At 39.6% G+C, this 23,230-nt stretch overlaps 1 protein-coding gene across 2 annotated transcripts in view; it reads right to left on the bottom strand.

Moving 5' to 3' along the window:
• SULF1 (sulfatase 1) overlaps positions 1-18,871 on the bottom strand; it is a 185,162-nt gene extending 166,291 nt beyond the window's left edge. For both annotated transcript variants that reach the window (XM_059861906.1, XM_059861952.1), the window contains exon 1: positions 18,770-18,871. The gene's annotated coding sequence lies outside the window, so the exon portion shown is untranslated. The remainder of the gene's footprint in view (positions 1-18,769) is intronic.
• Between the last annotated feature and the right edge of the window lie 4,359 nt (positions 18,872-23,230).

Below are 23,230 nucleotides of genomic sequence, written 5' to 3'. Positions count from 1 at the left end.
ATCTCTTTCCATATTTTTAACATCCTTAAACAATGACAGAGCAGAGACAGAGAAATTACATCTCTGCCCATGTGGTGCTCAGGCAAGGGCCCAGATTCTCCAAGGACGATGTGCTTCAGGTGTTTAAGTGTGACAAGAGGACACAACCCTGATATTAATCGCACCTCCAAAGTGACTACTTCTTCCAGCAGCTGCAAAAGGAGATAGTTAAGCTTCATTAGCTAAATCCCAGCTCTACTTTGGATGCTAATAAAGGATGTGGTGTAGCTGTCTGACAGTAATTTTTCCTCCTTGGAATCAATACAGCATAAATTGCCCAAACACTGGGGCTCTGGTCTGAGGGGAGAGTCTTCAGAGGTGAAGCGTGAGATCAGTGCACAACTTTTCATCTTTCATTCCAGCAATATTATTTCTACGTGGTACTTCCAACCATGTAAATGATAGGCAAAGGAAGGCATTTCCATCAAGACAAAATAAGATAACCATTAACAGAAAAAAAGTAAAAGAATTTTTGTTGAAAATGTAGATGTGATGAAGAGTTTGTGCATCAGACAAGAACCTGAAGACAACACAAGCAATGAATCAGAGAGCATGGGCTAGGGACCACATCTCATGGAGGCACAAGGACTGTTTGGGATCAGGGTGCAGATGCAGGAGTAGTTGTATTGGGATTAGATATACATGGGTAAAGAAATCAAAACATTAATTTTCTTGTTCCCAAAACTTTTAAATAAAAAATATGCACTGAATGGGCATGTTTCTGGTCATGTTAGCATGAAACCTAATCCAATTACTGTTTCAATTAATAACTTGCAAATACAAAGTATTTCAGACAAAATCTGTGTATAATACCAACATTAGCATATATTAATGACGACAGAGCACATGTGCATCAGTGGTGTCAATGGTTGGATAAGACAATCTTTTCAAAAGACAATATTGCTGCGAGTTTTGGCTACTGCAGACTTATAAAGCTGGAGCATATGTTAAAATGGCATTGTGAAATCAAGTTAGAATAGTATCTTGAAAAGCAATCTTTCTGAAATAATTTAGTGTCAAAGTAGGTAAGCAATAAAACATAAGTGTTCACTAGGAGGCTGTGACAAAAGGGCTAATATAATTCATGGATGTATAAATGTAGGAAAAATGGGTGACATCTTCATTTTTCTCTGCAGCAAAAATGAATTCATTAGAAAGGAAGATATATTGGAAAAAAATTGAACTTTTTAAAGCAGAGTCACAGACTTATTCAAAAGCCATAGAAAATACCCTACTGGGAGAGAACTAAATACTTCAACAGATTTAGTCCATTAAGAATAAGACTGAGAGACACTTGACTACAGTAGAGTAATAAGAAGAAAATAGAGGGCCCTTCAGCAGTCAAGAAGGTATCATAAAGGTTAAATGCTAAAGCTGGACATATTTATATAAGAAATTATGCACTTTGGCTCTTCACACAAAAGGAGTGATCAGCCTTTGAAACAACAGAAATTTTGAAACTTTTGCTGTTTCAAATCTTCATGTTTTTCAGAGGGATATGATTTTCCTCTGTGTGTGTGTGTGTGTGTGTGTGTTATGGACTAAGTCTAGAACACGGAAAAGAGAAATGCCATTTTCTCAGGTAAGTCAACACGCAATAGGTATGCTTAGTCAAAGCTGAAAAACTGGAAAGCAGCACTTCAATTTTAGATGTTTTCTCTATTTTTAAAATTTAATGAAGGTAGATTTGACCCAAAGCTATAAGGCTTCTGTCAAGGTGAATTGCATCTTTTGTTTCATGTACTGCTTTACCAACATGTTTTGTCTAGCTCTATTCAGCTCAGAGGTAATACTGTGAGATTTAGTGTCTTTGATTTACAGGTCTGATGAGACAATCAAATGATCTCACCAAATTTAAAGTCTATAAATCTATCAATTCATTCTTATTAACAAAGGAACTCTGTGAGCTGATGTTTATCTACTGAGCTTTAATAACTTCTTCTTTTCCTAATAATCAATGAATACATTTTCTCATATATTTCACTTCATTAAAAAACCATTCTCTTTATCTGCTTATCTGAACTGCTGGAAAAGCACATCCATTCATGCATAAACTATTCAATGAATTTGAAAATAAAGCTTTCTGTTTAAATTAGCATCCCACAGTCTGATTCTGAAGATTCCCTGTCTTCCCCATAAGTGGTATGAATTGTAATACTGGGTAGTGTGGACTAGTCTTTTAATGACACCAAATCCTTTGCAGCAAAAATAGTTTGAGAAAAGTGTCATCAGACTTCTGGGTACCCTGGCAGCAAATACTGATGCTTACAATGAGAAATTTTCTTACAAACCTGAAAAGGAACAGGAAGAATTTGAAAGCTGGGAAATGCAACACTAAATGCTTTGCAAAGTTCTCTTTTTATACTTAGATTTTGCTCTTCAAGATTCCCCTCTGTGAGACAATGCAGGCGTCAGACTTCACTGTCTGCTCCTGGAAAACAGGGTTGCCTAATCTGTATAGGCAGAAGGCATAGCAGAGTTGAGGAGTTTCTATGGAGATGGGAATTGGTGAGGAAGTGCATTTTGTCCTGATTCATCCTGTCTTCCTGATTTTATAAGGGGCCATTATAGCCATTTATCTCTCTCTGGAAAAAATGATGGAGCCTTTGGAAGCAATAGTGAAAGCAAGGTTTAAGTTTCACCTCAAATGAGGATGTCTGGCTTTTTTTCACCAGGTCCAGCATTTCAAAATATAGTTCACAACAAGATTTGGTTCTTAGACCTGGCAGTGTCTGCTAAATATATATAAGCTTGTAGGCTGGTTTTGACACTCAGTAAGAGGTAATAGAAAATAAGATGTGTTTTTCAAATTACGGTAATCTCATTAACACTAACCATGCTATCAAACAATTGTACCCTACTCAAACTCCCTGCAGAGCAAGCCTGTTGAACACAACTTATTTTTGATAAGTATGTGTAGATGCCAAAATTGTCTGAGTTACTAACTAGGGCACACAAGCATGCAAATTAGAGGGTCCTTGCATCTGTTTACCAGAGGGATGGCTGGAAATTTTGAGTCAGGTTTCTCCAGTTTCAAAATACGTAGGATTACTCAAACTCTTATTTCCCTGTCTCCTCTGCCTCTTCCCAGGGAAGTTTTTTTTTAGGAACTGAAATTTATAACTGGAAAAGGAAGTTGTTTGCAGGAAGAGAGATCTACAAAGCTGGATTTTTCTTTTGAAAGCCATTTGTTTGGCTGCTGTTCCTGTGCATGGGTTTGAGGCTGTTCCCTTATCTACACATGTATCTTTTGAGAGACTGAAGAACTGGGGAGAGGAGTTAAAACATACCTTGATGGAGTCATCAAAGAGAAATATATGTCTGGCTTCAATTTAGCTCTGTTCAGGCACATAATATATGTGGTGGACATAATATATGTGGTGGGTGACACTCGTTTTCAAGGGCTGGTGAAGAAATATGTTTCCCAATTTGTATTCCTATGTAAAAGTTTTTCCTTTCGAATCTGTAAAGACCAGATGTTTTTTCAGGCTTTGTAACACAAGCTTGAAGAGGCTGAAGGAAGCCCTTTGCCTTCCTCCCCCCAGGCTGTCCCTCAGCAGCAGTGGTGCAGCAGAGTGGGATGTGGGGCTGATCCCGTGCTCCTCTCGGGGAGCTCCAGCGCTGCCCGCACCCCCACGGGCTCCTTCATTGGCCCTCCCGGCTCCGCCAGCACGCTCAATACGCTTTAGAGTCTAAGCTTGATTTATTTAATAAAACAGGCTTTCTAGGAGAAAAATGGGAAAGTCCCAGTGGGAGGGAGGGAGGTGAAGGGAGGAAGCCCACAGAATTGCAAATTCTGGTCCACCTCTCTCAAAACTCACACCAAAGCTCTGGGAAGGTAAAGGGCCACCACATAAAACAAGTTCCTCAAAAACTGGAAAGAGCAAGGGTTAAGAATTTCCATAAAGCTGTGTAAATCTTGAGGACAGGAATACATATGTGTATATATAGATACATATCTCACAATGACAGATAACCTGATCACAGTCGCTTTTTCTGAGTTTATTCTTAACATGCCCATCCTCTTTCCCTTTAAATTTTGCAATATAGTTTCCTTTCCAATAGAAGCAGGATTGTAAAATAAATTCAGATAATACAAAATAATCAGTATATATTTCAAGGAATAGAATTTCATAGTTTACTTCAGTGTGCAGAAACAATAAAATTGTGGAACATTCAGCTGACATTAATAGCAACTAATGCTTCATCACTGTTTCCAGTAAAACAGATACATTTTTAGAGGTAAAGAAATTATTATATACTGAGGCATTTTCAAAAGCAGAGAGGAAACAAAGATTATGACCAGTGATCTTGTTACTAGTTCACAGATTTAGAAGATAGTATTTGCAGTGTAGCATGTTTTTTAACAAGCATAATAAATCACTTATTATTTACTTATTAAAGCATTTTTCTTTGGCTGTATTTACTTCAGATTTTTACAATTACACAATCTTACAAGAAGCATTTCTAAATTAGATTGCTACCTTCCCTTTCTTTTTAATAAATCAAAGATATTTCAACTGTGGTAGACATACAGTGGCTTTTTTGCCAGATCCCCTCTCTCTCTTCTTCCCCTCTCTTCACAAGCCAATTCCTCAGCTTGCTTGCCAGGACAATTCAGGAGCCACATTCTCCTTGGGCAATGTGTATTACCTCAGCATTTTGTGATTGTACACATTTTAAGAGACTAAAAGATGCCAGGTAAGCCATCACTAGTTTTTTGCTTGTTTGTTTGTTTCTTGGAAACAGGGATAGCAGGCCTAAACTCATTAAAAGTTACACAAAAATCAGCAGGTCAGCAGGGTAAGAAAAAGTATGCAGGAAAATCTGGCCTCTAGAAGATACCAACTACAGCATTTTAATATTTCCTGACACAGATATTCCCAGTAGTATCACAGGACCTTTAAAGAAAACAAGGTGGCACTGTGGTGTTCAAACATTGCTTTTGCAGCCTGCACACCTCACACTCATAGAAGCTCTGTGGTTTCCTACAGCTGTGGGGCAGCACAGTCCCCAGTCAGGGACAGAAAGTAAGGGAGGGGGAATCCAGAACAGAGCAAAAGATGGGTATTGCAGATGACAGAACTGTATGATGGTGCCTACTAATCTTGGAATCAGATAATACCATACCATTTTAGAATCATTTTACTTATGATAATATGTTTCATCATACAGATGCATACACATTGCTGTCTTCTAGTTTTCACATGAAATTATAAAAAAAAAGAAGTATAATATTGGATCTTGATGCAGCAGCCAAAACATATGTCACTAATCCAAATTTATAATCAAATTGAAGGATCTAGGAGGCATAAGATTAATTGTTACTTCCTATAATTTCTTCAGGATGTGACACCAGAAAAGCCAAAGCAATAGCAATTCTTCTAGTCTACATGCAGGAACCATCAATGGAAAAAAGTTAAACCAGTCAATGCTCGAGTCTGATTAAAGATGTATGGCATGTGAAAACAGTGCAAATAAGGCAAACTCTGCTGTGCATCACTGAGAGTAGTAAAACTGACAAATCTCAACTATACATGTAAATATTTGTAACAAGAGCTGAAAGTCATCAGGTTCTGCTTTTCTGATAAGGTGCCAGTTTTAGAAGACAGAGTAGCTTATCCTTCTGTGATGAGCAAGCTCCTGAGGCAGCTGCTGTCCTTTATGCCTTATTGATCTCTGCCAGACTAAAGAAGCTTTCGTAAGAACAGCAAACACCAGTGACAAGAGTAGGTAAAAGAAGGAACTATAGCTCTGGATGTGGCAAGGGTTTGTTTCTGAGTGTCAGTGAGGTATCTCTGCTACCTGTGAGCAAGAGGAATGCTTTCTGGGTTTTTCTCACAGGAAGATATTGGGGGAAACCCAGCTAGGGGAATGCACAGCACAGCAACTTCCCAGAGTTATGCCCAGGCTTTCCAGTTCCCTTTGTATTGTCTCTTTCTTCTGTCTCTTCTTTCTCAGCTTCTCTTTTAACAGCTTCTCCATCCATCTATCTTTTCTGATTTCTCCTTGCTTTTCTGCATCCTCACCCTCCCTCACCTTTCCATTGGTGTGTTCTCCTCACAATCTTTCATTCCTTCTCCATCCCTCCAAACACCATCTTTCCATTCCCTTCACTTTGCCATTAAACTTCTACCCTGACACATCTCTTGTCTGTGTAGTTGGCAAGATCTTCAGGAGAAAACCACTGGGTCTTCTGAGACCATGCTGCCATGAAAGGCAACAACAGTCCTGTGATCAGTGAGGTTTTGACCCAGAGGAGGTCACACAACTGAGCTTTGGGAGCACCTGATGTGGGGTTTATGCTGACTCTGCTAGCACTGAGAAAACAGGCTGTGGTTGGTTCGGTACCACAGTGGATGGTTGGGGAAAGCATTATTTCATAAAACATCAGCATTTTGGCTCCTGTGGCTCTGATGCTTTTGATCCAGCAATGGGAACCCTGAAGCAGGATTTATTGTGTTCTTGAATGACAGCCCAAAACTGTGGGGCACCTAGCAAGATGAAGTTATAGCTCAGCTTGCTCCTTAGGCAATTTTGGAAGAAGCATTATTTTATTACTAATGGTAATAGTAGTAATAATATTAATAATTACTCTGTTCTTGAAGCCAACAGCCATTCAGCTGGTGCCTAAGTTGTTGAAAATAATCTGGAAACCTAATCAGCTCAAACCACTCTCTGCTTCCTGGAGGGAAAAGCTTCTACCTCCAGCATGGTGCTGGAGAGGGTGAAGAACTTTCTGTGCCTGAGCTGCTTTTATATACCAAGCCCTCTTAAAGACAGCAGGGCCACTCACACATGGAAATCAGCCAGGCCACATATTTGTCCCTACATGCTTGGAAATTGCCAGGAAAATAAGGGTGGAAGATTGCTCCCTGTGTCTGGAGCTGCTTGACTACCCTGAAATCTGTTTATCAAAATTTCACCATCATTTCCCTGCAATAAATACCTAAAGCCTATAAACGGCTGCAAACATTGCATAACAGGAAAAAAAAAAAAAATTGAACTAAGAGCCCTGCAAGATTAGCTGGACTGATGCTGCGCTTGGAAAGGAAGGTCCTGACTAGGTGGCAGATCATCCTGTGGTTTCAGCCTGCTGGGATTCAGTACTTGTTCAGACACAGTGCTGACCACATAGCTTACTGCTTTCAGCACATCTCCTTTCCTCTAGACTCCCATAGCTCTGCCCAGGGTCACCCAACAGATCTGTACCATCTGTGCCCTGTGAGGTCTGCAGTGTGTCTGTGACTGCCAAGCACATGGTCTTAGCAATCTGCAGCTGCCCTGTGATAAGCAATGATATTAGCTAAGAGACCTTGACTAGGGGACAGTGTCTCCTTTTCCATACAGACAATAGTTCTGCATGGGGGGACAAAAAAGAAGGAAACCGAAAAAAAAAAAATCCAGAAACAAAAAAGAGTAGCCCTAATTCTCCAAGTCTAATCAGCTCTAGTCTCAGAGATATCACATGCTGTTGAAGGCAAATGAACTTAACTGTGTTCAGCACATAAAAATCAGACCTTTCCTATGACTGAGATATGAGTTGCTCAACCACAAACCCTAGAATTTGTGACAGTACAAGCACAGTCAGTTTTTATCTGTCTGAGTCCTTGGACAGCTGGATCTTGGCTGGGCTGCACTGTGGTTAAAATTAATTGCAGTCCTTTGTCATATTACCTTTGCTGAGGGTTAACACCCTCCTCTGAGGCTGAAACAGATGACCTGAGAGAACTAGCTGTGGCATAGCTCAGAGCCACAACAAATTCTAACTAACCAGGAGCTTTTTCTAGCATATACCTGCATCTGGGCTGTGGTATAAAGTACAATGGGATTTAATAACTGCCATTAAATTGGCAGACAGCCCTGCTCCTAGAGAGGGTCCATATATTTAAGAACTATGCAAATTATGCAGTATGCATGTGACCAAATTCTTTGTAGAGGAAAATCCCTGGGACTGTGTTAAATTAAATAGGATTATGGCTTTCACTAATCTGTATCCAGTGTGACCATACAAGGGTATTAGTTTGATAATATTTAAGGACTTAGCTCTACAGCAGCAGCAATCGGCTGTCTAAGCTCAGCGACTGTGTTGTCAGTGAAAATCTCAGCTACTGAAGAGATTGTTATTTACATTGCCCGAATTAAACATGTGACACTCACCAGCTGGCAAATTAAGCACAACAAAGCTATGCATAGGTCAAGCCATTTTTTCTTTCTGGAGTAAGTAGAAAGAGCAAATGGTGTGAGATGTGACTCCTGTGAGCAGTACTGCTGAGCCCCGCTCTTCTGAAGCTGTGGGCAGTGCTCCCATCAGCTCAGTGGGAGTGGAGACAAACCAGTGTGATGCTACCAAAACCCTCACCCTTTCACCCAAAGTCTTTTGCCTGGATGGCACAGACGGATTTTTAGATTATTTAGCAATATAGCTTGGTTTTTAACCTGGAAGCTGTCCTGTCAACTCGGTATTTGTTTAACAGGAGCTACAATGCTCATCTGTTTCCAGTCACTGAAATCAGAGGTAATTGTGGTATACCCTGACAAACACTGTCATTGTAATGGCCCTCTCCAAAAAAAGCAAATAGATAACTCTCTTCAAGCTGATTTCTGCACGAACACACACATATGTATAAATCTGTATGCATAAATAAGAGCCCTCTCAAATGTAAATCCAAGCAATGAAATTTGAAAAACAAGCAGAGCAGGAAGAAAAACTAAGCCACAGCTCTGTTTAAAAGCCACTGAAATTTTCCCACTGATTTCAGTGACACAAAGATTTTCATTACCTGTATTTAAAGTAATATTATTCCACTAAATGGATGACATCATATGATTATTTTTCTACATTTTACCATATTTTATTGTGCTAAAACTATAAAAAGTCTAAAATTACACCTTCAATTATCTTGTATACATGGAGTTTTTACAAAAAATAAAATAAAACTGATAATCTGCTTGTTTGAAATTACTCTTACTCCAAGAATGGGTTACATGAAAAGAACACTTTTTCCATTAGGATTGTGTTCTTAGGGTATTCAAATCTGCATGTTTTTAACAGGAGAGAAAAACACTTTTAATATTTCCATTGCTTCTACAGCCAGCACAGCTAAAATAAAACAAATGTTTAGCAACTTCTCACATGTCTTTTGTTTTTACTCTACTTGAAGGTCACATTTTTAAAAGAGACATCTATATAAATCCTACTGAGGATAACTCTGTGATTATAGTGCGGGCTGCAGAATGATCACTCATAAAAATACAGAGCACAAGATGTAGTGGGTTGATTCTTTACTCCCAGATAAGGCTTGCAGGAATGCCAGGACAAAATATCCTTTTTGTTTAAATGCAACAGCCGCACAGCAAAGGTCAGGCAGGGACACAAGCACAGAAGAAGCCCAGAGCACCCTTCCAGTCCCTCCAACTGGGTCCATCCTTTGCATAGCCCTATCAAGACAGATCTAATCTGTCCCATCATACTAAAATTCTCATGCAGCTGGCTATGTCATATCAACAGGAAGGATACAATGCCCAAAGTATCCTTACTCATCTGGGCACCACAGGTGACTTGATGTTGAAAGTTCCCTGCAGTGTAGGGTGCTGTTTGATCACCTCACTTGTGACTGCATATACAGTTCATATAGCAAATACAGCTCTGATCCATCCAGTTACTCTGCACATGCTTCTTAAGTTTACAGTGAACTCTCTGTGATTAAAATCCAGTTTCTTCATTTTGTTATTTAACTCACTTTTATTCTTATCTTATGATGAGTTGATTGGCTTGCTATGGGATCGAATGACCCAGATGAAATAGCTGGGAAATGTCTGAATGTACCCCAGCTAATTTTCCTTCTGGCTTAGTCAACCAGGTAGGATTTTAAGCCAAAGGGGTTAAAGAAATGCAAACGTGAGTTGGAGTCTTACCAAATTTCCTTAGACAGTTTTTCCTAAAATCATCAGGAACGCTGCTTATGCTTCCTTAAGCCTTCAGTATGCTTTCCAGATGGATGTTTTGGGATCCCAGCTCTATAAGCAAAACCATCCAGCTGCAATAAATGTGTGTCTGGACAGGTTCTTCATCGTACCCTGGAGCCACCTGAACTTATGGCAACTCCCAAGTATTCATATAGCTATGCCAATGCTAGGGGCTCTTCTCCAGAAGTCACACGAGCTCTGTCTGCTCCTGCTTTATTTTTTGTGTTAAAACTCAGAGAAAACTCTAGCCTAGATAGCACAGATTTAAGCTAGAAATATTATCACATTGACAACAACAGTGTCAAATGGGTAAATGTTAAACTACATTTACTTAAAATAATATACTCAACAAGCTATTGGAAAACTCTTAAAGTTCACATCACTACATTTTTTTAAACACAATGAGTCATTTTATAAAGGATCCTGACTTGAACCACAGATGTATTTGACTTCTAAGTAAATTATTATACCATTGAAATGACACAACAGTAATATCAGTGAGGGCAGTTTCCAGGGTTGGAAAAGGGCTTTGGGCAGGATCATCTCTCCTGGTGAGAAGGGATTCCTAGATACTGGAAAGCCTTCATGTTGGAGTCACCTCAGTGGTGCCAAGGGTGACAGTGGATCTCAATGCAACCAAATATCACAGGGACAGAATATTTTCTTGTGTCATTATTTATCAAATTCTCTGAATTAAGAGAAGATAATCTGGATAACTCCAACTGGTGTTGTGCATTGCTGTATCTTCTCTAGTAATTGCTTTATCTGGGAAAAAATGGCATTTGTTTTGCTAAGACAAGTAGAAAATCGTCTGCCTCCATGCCAAAGAACCTAAACAGAAACAGAACAGCTTATTTACCTTAGAAAAATATTATCTATCCATTCATTTGCTGCACTTTCTCTTACCTGAATAGGAATAGGGCAGAAGTTATGACTATGCCTCTTTGTAATTGTTTTTGTACATCAAACATGTTGCCAAGAAACATCTGTGTGTTCAGTGTGTTCTGGCTTAATGTTTCTATCTTTAGGAGATTTTCAAATACCAAGAGAGCAAACAAAAAAAAAAAGCTTCAAACATATCTGTGATCTCACATCCAATGTGGCAAACCAAATCCTAAAGACATGGTTGTAGCTCATAACTAATTTTGAACACGGAAAAATTGACATTCAGCAGTATGCACATAACAGTTAAATGGCAAAAATAGTCTTTGTAGTGATTTCAGTCTGGGCCAGCTTGAGTTCTCCTGGCAGTTTTTGGGCAGAGTCTGGGAGCTGGCACAGTACAGAGAAAGGCAGTTTGCAGGTGGTCATTGTTCAGAAAATAATGCAATTGTGTAGATGTGGAATACTCCATGCCAGGCTCTTCAATGCCAGAGAGCATTTACTGGCACTTTTAAATTTACTAAAGTATAAGCCATGTGTTCCCTTTTCTCATTGTCAAAAGAATAGGATGAGGAAAATAAGAAACAACTGCTAATATAGCAATCTATACTGAGTTTTAAGGTGCAAGGGAAAAACAGGCTGTAATCATATTGTTATAGACGCAGCTTAAAGGCCAAATTCACCCTTGTTCTAAATTCTCTGACCTTTATTTCTATTTTAGATCAATAATAATGAAATATTGGCAAGTAACATCAAATAAGTTCCTCACCTTTGAGCAATGCTTTGTCATCCAAAAAGTTAGGCTAGAATTGAAGTGGTTTGATAAGAATGAATGCTTTTAAGATGAATGGGTATGTCAGGGTCCACCTCCCACAGTGTAATATAGTTGTTTACTTCATTTGTAAAAAGGCTCCCATAATTTTTCCAGGTGAAAATTAATTCTCAAGACATTAAAAAAATCAATTACCTAGCACAAAGCTTTCTTCTTAATGATGTTACGTACAGAAAATTCAATCTGGATCTTGAAATTATGGTCAGGGCTTCTTCTAGATTTATGTGCGTACCACTTGAAGGTTTTGCAGGTAACCATTTGATCAATCCCACTGAAAATGAGAGCACAAAAGAGAATCTGCTGCTGTAAGCACCCCTTGGGTGTGAAAAAGAAAATGGAGCCCACTTTTCAATCATCATATTCCTTCCCCACTGCCACATCTATCATTAGCGTTACCAGCTGTAACTCCACAGAACGGTAATAACCTCTCTGTTAAAAAGCCATTTATAAATCACCATTTTTCTGATTTAAACAACATTTTTTTTGCATAAGATTCTTATTCTAGTTGTGAATTCCCAGCTGTCTGAAGACAGTTTTATACCCAAGCTGAATGTCATTTATTACTTATAGAAATTTGTTAAATATGCAAAAGACCAAAACTGACTAGCCCTGATTTATGGGTACAATATTTCTCATGCAAAATTACACAAAGAAACCACAGAATGTCACGTGTTATTTAAACTTAGTTCATTTGCAATGTGACTTTGGCTTTTTGGATGTGTACATACAAAGCAATTCTTCCCAGGAATTCCATCAGAGTGTAAACTAAAAGCTGTCAACTGCAAGTCATTGTAACTCATTTTACCTTAAGCATGAAACTTGATTTCACTGAGCTGTCTCCCCTGGTAGGACCTCTCTGCACCACAGTGCTGGCCTCTCCCCTGGTGAAACTAAACAAAATACCCCATGTTCCAGTGTGAACATGATTCAAGCAGTCATCTGGACCTATGGACACAGTATCAAACTGACACAACAGGAAATGTGAAAAATTATCAGAGATCATAGCAAACAGTGGTATTTGCGAAGCAATAAATTCTTCTTAGACAGATGTTTATAAACATACATTGTTGATCTGAATACTTCCACGGTGACTTAACATTTACAGAACAGAGATATAAATACTAATTCATCTTTATGCCACAAAGCACATCTTTTACCTGTTGATTCACTAAGACAAACCTCTTGGCACTTCTGAGCTCTCAAAAGACAAAAAATTTAGAAGGATGTGGGATAATAATGATGAGCGATTAAACACAGAAGTTAAAGATGGGTTTTTTAGATAAACTACTTAGGAATTTTGAAATTTAGGGGGGAAAAAAGGATATGTTTAACTAAAAACAAAATCACTGCCTGAAACACAAAGGAATTACTACAAACACATCACTCTAAATCTCTGTGCTGGAAGATTGCAATAGCTCTACTAAAAAGTCAACTTAAATCCACTGTAAAAGGAGTCTTAGTTGAGACTAAGAGGAATAAAAATGCAGCACCATTACATTATCAAATTCTATTACAATAGTTAATTGCTCACATTTACAGTGATTTCATAATCTTCCATTATGGCAGCTGCAGGGAGGAGACAGAGCAGAGGGACATGTGAAGTCTTGGCACTGAAATCACAGAATGTATGTTAAAGGCTTATTAAGACTATTTAATCCCTTTCCCTGCTGATTATGGATTGTCCTCCATTGTACACTTCCTAGTGTTTTGTCTAACCTAGTTTTAAATATCTCAAGCAATGGGAATGTCTTCAGTTCCCTTAGGAGATTACTTCAAGGCTAATGGATTTCACTGGCAGAGATGCCTTTTGATCTCCTGCCTACGTTTACCCTTACTTTATTCCTTTTGATTAAGAAAGTTTCTTTCCTTTTCTTTTTTTTATGTGTGATAGATAGAAGATACCCCATGAATATTAGAAATTCCACTCCCTTCCCCATTTTACAGTCATAGGCATTTTTTGAGTGAGTGATCTAGACAATTTCCATCCAGATAAAGCCAGTAGCAAGCTGCCAGCAGTGCTAACAGTCAGCATAGTCATACTTCTTTGGCTGCTGCTGTGCCACTAGAAGTGGTTTCCATATGCAACCCTCAGCCAGCTACTTGTCACCACCCTCTTCCTAGAGGTTATGCACACCCTCCCACTCCTGATTTTCTGGCTGAACTATTGCTAGAATTGCTGCTTAAAATGAGCCAACTTACTTAAAGCCTGTTTAAACAGTGAATTATTGCTTACCCATCTCTTTCTGGCTGACACGGGCTAGACAATGCTCCCAGCTCCATCTCATCTAGCCCAGGGGAGAGATGGTAACCCCCAGCAAGGCGGGGTGACCTTTGATGCAGCAGAAAGGGAAATGCCAATGCAAGCATTCGCAATTCCCCCCCTGCTCCTGGTGTTCTGTGGAAACTGGGAACAACTAGTGATGAGACAATTAGAGATTACAAGGAGACAGCTGCATTTTTTCCAGGCTGAAGGTGCCTACTTGAGCTTTGCGCAAAAGTCACTCTGGTTTGCATTGCACGAACAACTTGCTTCTTCACCAACTTTGTTAAGATTGCTTACAGTAAAATTACTTTCTTCTGAAAAAAAACTTGCATGTTTTGTCCTCTACAGATGCTGACCATAACTCTGAAAAGGAGGACACACACGGAGTTGGGTGGTGCAGTGCCAGGTACCGTGGCTGTGCGTGCTGTATACTCCCAGCCTAGCTGGAGTGAGGATGGAAGACCAAACAAATTCCAGCCAAACAGAGGATTCAGTCTGTCACTGAAAGTGTTATGCTTCTGTAGAACACTCAAACTGTATTGAGTTATTTTCATATTTTATAAATACTCCAGATGCCATCACGAGACACCTCACAGATAGAAATCACTAAGAATTAGGAAGCAGTGCATTTTTAATAAATATAACAACACACTGTCCCTCTCACTGAAATAAGAATTTCTGTCTGCAAAATACAACCGTTAAGAGAAATGTAAGTATTAAGGACTCTTTAATGCTTTGCAAATGGCTGAGGATGGGGTGATAAATGCATTTTTTCCCTGGTCTGTTCCAAATTATAATGTTTTGCCAACATAGCTATGTCAGTTGCCGGTGTGAAAAATTCACGTCCCCAGCAGATATTGCTATGTTTGCAGAACTCCTGGTGTGGACGTAACTTTGCCAGAAGGAGAGAGCTTATATTGGCTCAACTTACATCACTTAGGGAGGTGGTGTAACTATGCCAGAAAAACTCCTTCTGTCAGTTTGAGCAGTATGTGCTGCGGGGTGCTCTGCCAGTGACAGCAATGGCAGAGCTGTGGGGTAGACAAGACTGGGATCATTGTCGCTCCATACATTCACTTTTAATTAGCAGATTAATCAACATGCCACATTTGAGAAAAGCATCTCATCAAAGACTGCTGCATTTATTGACATCCTCAGTCTGCCTGTCTGCTAATATATCAGAACTGCTACTTTGATGCCTGTCTTGAAACAAGAAACCATGTGCTACTCAAATGGATATTCTTGGAAACCCGACAGCTTAAGTTATGACCTCCCTAGGTGTGTTGGCATCTTTTTTGCAGTCATATAATTTGATGTTTTCTTGTGTCCCTTCTTGGCATCTTCTGGCCTCCAGAACTATATTTTGGAGGTCTAGTCTATCCAATCTCTCCTGACTGTGGATTTATTCTGATCTAAGCTTAATTGAATTTTTTTTAAATAAAAGAGAAAGTAATTGTTGCATTAAATTCTCTGAAGTGTCTTTAATATGCCCTTGGTGTACTTTTCTCCAAAATATCACATCACCTTCTTTCACATGACTCTGAATGCTGTTCATGCCTGAAATGTATATAGATAGATACTGATTGCAGCAGTTGGTTTCAGTATCAGCTGGTTCCTTCCTCTAGCTAGAGCGTGCCTGGCAGCTCTTTCCGGTGCTGAGTGACCTCCGTGTTTATGTCTAATATCCTGTCTCCATTTACCAGAAAGCTGTAATACCATGCACACTTGGTAACACTTATGAAATGTATACAAGCACTGAAAGTATTGCTTTGGGAAGCAATAGAAAGGGAAATATTGCCATGGGAGTGTTCATTTGAACTAAGTCTACTTTCCATTTTTGTAATTGTGAGAGAGTGACTTGCAATAATTCAATCTGAGAAACACATTTCTGTCTAGAAAATGGAGTGGTACCAGGTCTTTAGGAAAACAGAGGAGTAACAGTCTATCCTTGTTTCTATTATTAGTCATTACTGACCAGCATGTTTCTGGAGGTCACCTTAAAAGTCAGAGAGCTGATAGCTGCAATGGCACCTAGAACCAGCACCTGGAAAATTCCCAACTGTTCATTCCTCTTTAGATAATATCATACAAGTGGTTTTGAGCCAGCAGCTCTTCCACTCCCCTTGCTCGTCTCCTTCTAGCTGCAGTGTCATCTGTGCTATACCACTGACTGTGTTTGCTGAAGAAAATACAAAGGAGGACACCACAACATCAAAGCATCCCTGAATTTTGTTGTGTCTTATCAATGTCCATACCAACAGGTTAGGAATTAGAACAAGTGGAACAGAATTTAGTTGGAGAAAGGAAAATGTGATGATAAATGGCCCTCACAGTTCTGACATGATGTCTGGAAAGCAAACAAGAAAAACAGTACCACATTAAATACATATGGCATGTGTAAATGTGTTACACTAGTAGAGGATGCACTCAGAACAAACAAAAAATATTATATTTGTGATCAGCTATCTGGAAAAGTTTTAGATTAACACTTTTTTTCCATTTTCTAAAATACTCTGAATAGTACCCTTAAACCAGTATGATCAATGATATGCATTTAAATAATAATTAACTTCAAAATAAATTGCACAAAGACTATGATAAAATTAATGAAGAAAGCATTTATAGGCTATAATTAATACCAAAAAACACCCACACTGAAAGTAAACTGGAAGAAAATTTCCAGTTGCACTGTGTGTGCACATCAGTGAAAGTTTCTTTAAATAGTTTCTATAGTTTAAATAGTTTCTATAGTTTCTTAAAATCATGTAAAGAAGCAAGATTGCTATCATGTTATTTTTTTACAGTGATTTCATTTCCTGAGAACACAGCTTACTCTAAAAGTTTGCTAATAACTTAATTAACTAACAAGCTTAGACTCTGAGGCGCTTACTCCTGCCAGTCTCTGCTTTACACAGATATGGCTGTATTAAATTGGCTTTGTCACAGAACTGTTCTCTCTTTCGCCAACCCCTTGGTGTGACACAATCTTAATTTACAGGCAAACTTTATTAGGTCCTTTAAAACTTGATGATGGAATGCCTCTCTATGCCTTAATAATGCAAAAAGCTATGAAAGGAGTTTAAGGAAGAAGAAATCCTTTAACCTAAATAAAGGCTTCTAATACAGAAAATGAAGCAAAAATTAAAACTCTTTTACACAGAGATGTGGCAGTGCAGGCAGGCCACCATCTTACTGATTTACTCTCACTGAGCAGTACTGTTGCATTTTAGAGCACAAGGATATTTGGAAAGAATAGCTGGGATCAGCCAATTTGTTAACCTCTCTGCTAAGACTGCAGGCTGTGGTGGTGTTTGTAATGTGGGCACCTGTTCAAAAAAGAGCGGAACAGAGGCAACTCCCTTTACACAAACTTTTCCATTTTGTGAACCACATCTTAAGTGAGACCACATCCCTCCCATACAGACTGAGGGACACCTCCCATCCCACCAGTAACCAGATAATATTTCTGTAACAGCTACAATAACTCAGTTTATGAACTCACAGGGGAAGTAAAAAGAGAAAAAATAATAATAAAAAAATAAACAGACTGGAATGGAAGGTTTTCATTTGTTTTCATTCTATTTGCTGTCTAGAAATGAGACAGCTACAGTTCTCTCTGGCTGACAGGTGTCCTCTCTTTGACAGCTGTCAGACTGGGAGGTACTTTGTGCACCATCAATAACCACTGTCTGCAGAAGACAAGGACATGGTGTGATGACAGCTGAGCTAGATTTCACCCAAGTGAGGACGTACAACTGCCACATCTGTGTTAGGAGGCTGTGTTAGGGTGCTGGCTCCCTGTATTACCATCAGAGAGGGCAAACCACTTCCAGAACTAGATCTGGAGGGAAAGAGGCTCACTTGGATTCATCTCTTGTTTCCATCCACTGCCAAGTAACTCAGCCAGGCACCTTAGTTTTTCTCATCTCCTGCATTTGGCACAAGTCAGGGGCCTAAAATGGGGCCAGTTTTACCTATCAACCAGTACTGAGATCTGTGTGCCATAGGGAAAATACAATGAACCATAAAAAGTGCCTTCCAAAAGCCAAAGATGCTCCGGGAACTGTCCCAAGGTGAACTTGCTGTGGGGACTGAACTTGCTGCAGCTCCAGGGATTCCTGCTCCAACACGCAAACAACATGTGATTTACTGTATCTGTTGCAGTTCTAAGTTTAAAATGTTTACTGCACTCCTGATGCTTTATCCACTCTGAAACAAAAATATTTTCCAACAGAGTGTTGAGCTGTGGCTAACATCATAAAATGTCTGTTGGTGACTTACTGGGAAATGAACAAATAAACAAACCAAAAAAATAACCCAACCCCAAACCATTACAACACAAAAAGACAAAAACAACAAACCACCAGAAACATTTAATTTCCTCCACAAGGAAGATGAATTTCTCCGACTCTTTAAAAGTCCCTCAGTGCTCACTGTCCTTCCCAAACCCTCTCTTGTCTCCATAGCATGTCATTTGAAGCTCATTTTCAATTGGGCAATAAATAAAGACAAGCTAACGTAATTGGGGGTTTTATTATTTGCCTGTTTGTGGGGTTTTCCGGTGTGTTTTACCTGGGAAATTCCTTAGGAACCGTCTAACAGCTTCCCTCCGCACGGGGTCCCGTGGGGTGCACAGACACCCGCCGCGCCCGGGCGGCTGCGGCAGAGGGACGCGCCCGCGGGCGCTCCCGGGGCGGCGGGGAGGATGAGGAAGGAGGGGAGGATGAGGCAGGAGCGGAGGATGAGGAAGGAGCGGAGGATGAGGAAGGAGCGGGCGGACTCACCTCGCTGCGGGCGGGCAGGCTGAGGGCTCGGCGGGGAGCGGAGGCTGCGGCCGGGGGAAGCGGGGAGCTGCGGGCTCCGGCCGCGGTGCCCGGAGCGCTGCGGGGCCGCGCTGCGCCCGGAGCGCCGAGCCCGGCTCGCCCTGCCCCGCTGCCGCGCCGCCGGGAAGGTCACGCCGCAGCCTGCTCTGCTCTTTTATTGCTAAGGCACCACGGTGCACCTGGCTGCAATTTTGCAGGAATATGTCAGCTTGCCTAAAATGATGCAATTTCATATGAGTTGGGTTAGTCTCAGGAAAATTTTAGAATATTGTAATAGATTTGGGTTGTAAAGCTATTTTGTCCTGATACCTTCCTATCACTCTAGGGAAAATCCCTTGGGAAAATCCCTTGGTAAAGTACGAGTCCTACCACTGTTTAATGAATCGCTTAGAAAACATCAGCATGGTTGATAGTTTTGGGATCATTTTATAGAAAAGACAAAGTTATTCTCCAGCTTCAGGAGAGAGAACTCTAATCTAAATGACCTCAAACTCTAAACCAAGCTATTTCTGGGAGGTTATACCAGTGATGAGGATAGACATTTGACTAAGGAGCTCAGCGTACAGCTGCACTACAGAAGCCAGAAACGTTTAGCAAGTATTTTTTTACGGTTGATTTTCTTTTATAAATAGCTTATATAGCTTTTCCAATTGCAAATCTTCACCAGTCATGACATTTTATTTCAGCCATTGGAAGACTACTCATTAAAAGAGCCACAGCTGCTCTGCAGGCAGTCACAACTCATAATTAATATCCTTCTATATGTGGACATATAAAAAAATCTTTTCTCTTTGTCCTAGTGTTTATGGCAGTGATGTGTCAGACTGCCAGTAAATTTGAAACCTGAGGAGTTTGTTTTTGGAGTCTCCAGTGGAGATCAAAGTTTCAATAGTCACTCTCTCACTGAAAACTTTTGCCCATATCAGGCTCATTAGTAGAGCTGTTACTATAAGTACTGAGCAATATCTCTTTTATGAAGGTTGGACTGTTATAACAGCAAAATAAATTATTGCTGTGCAAAAGTAAGACAGAAAAATTTCCCTGAACTGGGGACCAATATACTTCAGCAAACACTGGTTGTGAAACAAAGAAATACTCTCCTTCTCCAGCTCCCACAGATATGATTTTTCCTCTGATACCTTGGGAGGGAAGCTGAGCTACAGCTACTTCCTGACTGACAGGACTTTGGAGGAAGCATTGTCCTTCAGCAAGCTAAACCTTTCTGAAATACACTTATTCACATATACAACCCACACATAACTCATTAGCACAATATTTATGCATGACATTGTCTTGACTCTGGCACCCTTACATGGCCAGGAGTCTGATTTTCCATCTATGTCAGTCTAACACTGCAGTACTTCAGCGAGCCCCTTAATTTTGGGCAGACCACACAGAAAAAGACTAGAGATATTTAGAATATGAACAATAGAGATATTTACAGCATGAACAATCATCCCCATTGTGAATGTGTGATCATAGAAATCCTTTGTAAAAACTTCAGCGTGGATAGAAAGGGACCCATTTGAAAGGATCCAAGCCTCCCTTAGACTTTTTAATCTTTTGCTTCATCAAAGTAATTTTAAACCCTCCTCACTTTCTAAAGCTAAATGACAAACATCTTTTAAAAGCCTTTCAGACATATTTATATGACTTTTCTAGTAAACATAAGATAAAGATGATTAAGGCATAATAAATTATCATCCATATGTGCAAAGCATCTGTCCTTGGTCTATGAAAGTCTTTCATTCTGAAGATGTAAATTCAGACTTTCATCTGTAAGTTTTTCTGTGGATATTTTTGGCTAGAAGTTAATCGTGTAATTGTAACAGTATTTTATGAATTTTGACCTGTTCGAAAAACACTCCAGAGGACATCCCACACTGTTGGGTGAAAATAGCTTATATGACTTCTTTTTTTTTCCACCTTAACATTGACAGACTGATGATGAATAACAGTAACTCTCCAGTTCCACTTTGGCTCACATGTGCAGAGACTCTTGTCTGTCACACCTGTCTACCAACCAAGGCATCTGCTCTAGTACAGTCCTGTCAGCTTCATCAAATACTTCCCTGTATCATAACAGGTCATCCAGTGACTCTGAAACACATCTCTTCTGTTGGCAGAAGGCCACATTGCTTTTGAAACCCCCTCCCTTCTCCCAACCCTGGAAAAAACAAGCTTGAAAGAAATACTGAGAGATGAAGAGTTTTCCATTCTCATTGCAATGAGAATGGAAAACTCCATGTACTCGATCTCTATTTAAGGGAGGGTAAAATACCCCCAAGACAGTGTCCCCAACAGATATCTCCTCTTGGATTTCAGTTCTGTCACTGGAGCCAGTAGGGCTAGGCAGAAGGAGGAGCTGAGGAATAACTGAACGAAACAGACCTGCCTGGTTGGAAAGATGCAAAATGTCTTGACACACTTTGTCCTCTGCTACTAGTCAAGGACACATACAGATCTCAACTGATGACAGCCTTCCCTTCCATAAATCTTGTGGTTTTATTTTTCAGTGCCAGCCTGGCCATCTTCTCACACTCACGCTGCCACATAATGCTATGGAACTGCTGGATTGATGTGGTGCTAAAATTGCCTATAAGCAAGGTTATCAAATAAAAAGTGCTGCTTAGTTATTTTTCAGCATGCCTTTTTTTTTTTCCCCTCAGAGTAACTAGCCAAAAATCTAACAATTTGTTACTAAATTTACTTCAATGCTGTTGTCAATCTGCTAAATATGACAGACCACATTGTGTGTGGACACAAGCTTAAGACAGTATTTTACAATCCCTGCTTATTCCATTTGTAAGAGACATAGGAACTATATGACAGTCTCTCCTGCCTTGTGATTAAGAAGCTGCTCAAGTCCCTTTCCCTACCTACCTGCCATAAAATAGGTTATGAGATTAAAATGATTTTTATTTAATTCGAACTTTTGACTGTAATTATGGAACATTTGACAGGGGAAAAGGCTAGTGGAAGTACTGAATCTGTTTTATCCAAGTGGGTTTAGGCTATGTAGCCATAGCACAATGGAAGACAAAGTTCTGTATAAAAATGTATAAGAATGAAACAGATTTTGAAATGTGTTTGCTATTGGGTGAGGTTACACTAATTTATGATGGGAAAATAGTATGTTACTTCATTGTAATGCACTTCTGGGCCAATTTTGCACATTACAGGTATGACACAGCAGAATTTATAAACAAGATTAACTGCTTTTATAGCTTCACCTTGTCATTCTTTCACAGAAATACCATCTAGTAGAAATCAAGTACAGATGGCTGAATTTCCAGACCTTGTGGCAGGACACTTCATTATTATGCTGGCAATGTTATTGGAATGACCAGAAGAGGCAATAAGGAAAATAGCAATGCACATACACACTTGGATGTATGCATGTGTATTTGTTTGCATTATGCATGTGTGCATAGGTAGGAATCTGTACATTGCTACTGCAACTTCTCTGGCCTTGGAGCTTCCCTTCAGCTTTCCTAAGGCAGCCAGCAATTAGCAACAACCATTACATTGCCTGTTGCTTGCTGCTTCAAAATATTTTCCTTTGATTTCTTTTACTAGCTCTCTCTACCAGCCAAACAAATGTAAGTTTTAGCTTCATTTTAGTGATTTTCTTGATGTGGCCCTTATGAAGGCCTGAGGATTTTTGTGGTCTTCTATCTAACACTGTTTCATCTGCCAGTAACTCTTCCATACCCTATCCTGTGCCATTACTGAAGCTGGAATGTTATCCCCTTTAGGATCCTTGCTCTAATCTTGTCCTGAGATGCTGCTTCAAACAATAGGCCATGATGACAAATTACCATAAGCATTTTGAGTTTGCCTCTTTTGGGGTTTTGGTTTGTTTTTTTTTCAGTCTTCATTATTCTCCTCCTTTTTCATTGTTATAGGAAATGGTTATGCACCACCAGATTCAGTTGATATTTTATCACCATACCTCCCTGGGAACATGTTTAGTCCATTGGTGACTCAATTTTGCTCAAAACACTCAGAGATGCCTTTTTAGTCCAATTTAAAATGCAACCAAATATCAAAATTTAGCACCAAGGAAAAGAAGCTGGCCAGTTCTGCTGTCCATTATGTAAATATCTGCTTTTTTACGGCAGAACTTTCAATATTCTAGGATGACTGTAGAAGAAAATGCCAATTGATAACTAGCAGTAACACCAAGGAAATAGCCATGTAGAGTAAAATTCTGCTTCACCTTTATGATATTTCTCATCTCTAAAGCATATGCTTGATTTATGTCTTGCAGAAATGAATATCCAAAATGAAAGAGCAATGTACTGCTTTGTAATCTTTGAATACCTTGTTACTTTACAATGACCAGGCAACTTTCCATCTGTAGTTTTGCAAAGAGGTTCCTGGCTGACCCAAAAGTTATGTGTTTTATCTTTGTTGTCT

This window comes from Haemorhous mexicanus, chromosome 1, assembly GCF_027477595.1.
Source record: "Haemorhous mexicanus isolate bHaeMex1 chromosome 1, bHaeMex1.pri, whole genome shotgun sequence".
In the NCBI taxonomy this organism is placed as follows: Eukaryota; Metazoa; Chordata; class Aves; order Passeriformes; family Fringillidae; genus Haemorhous; species Haemorhous mexicanus.
The sequence above is the reverse complement of the archived record's forward strand: the minus strand, read 5'-3'. Positions and strand labels throughout refer to the sequence as shown.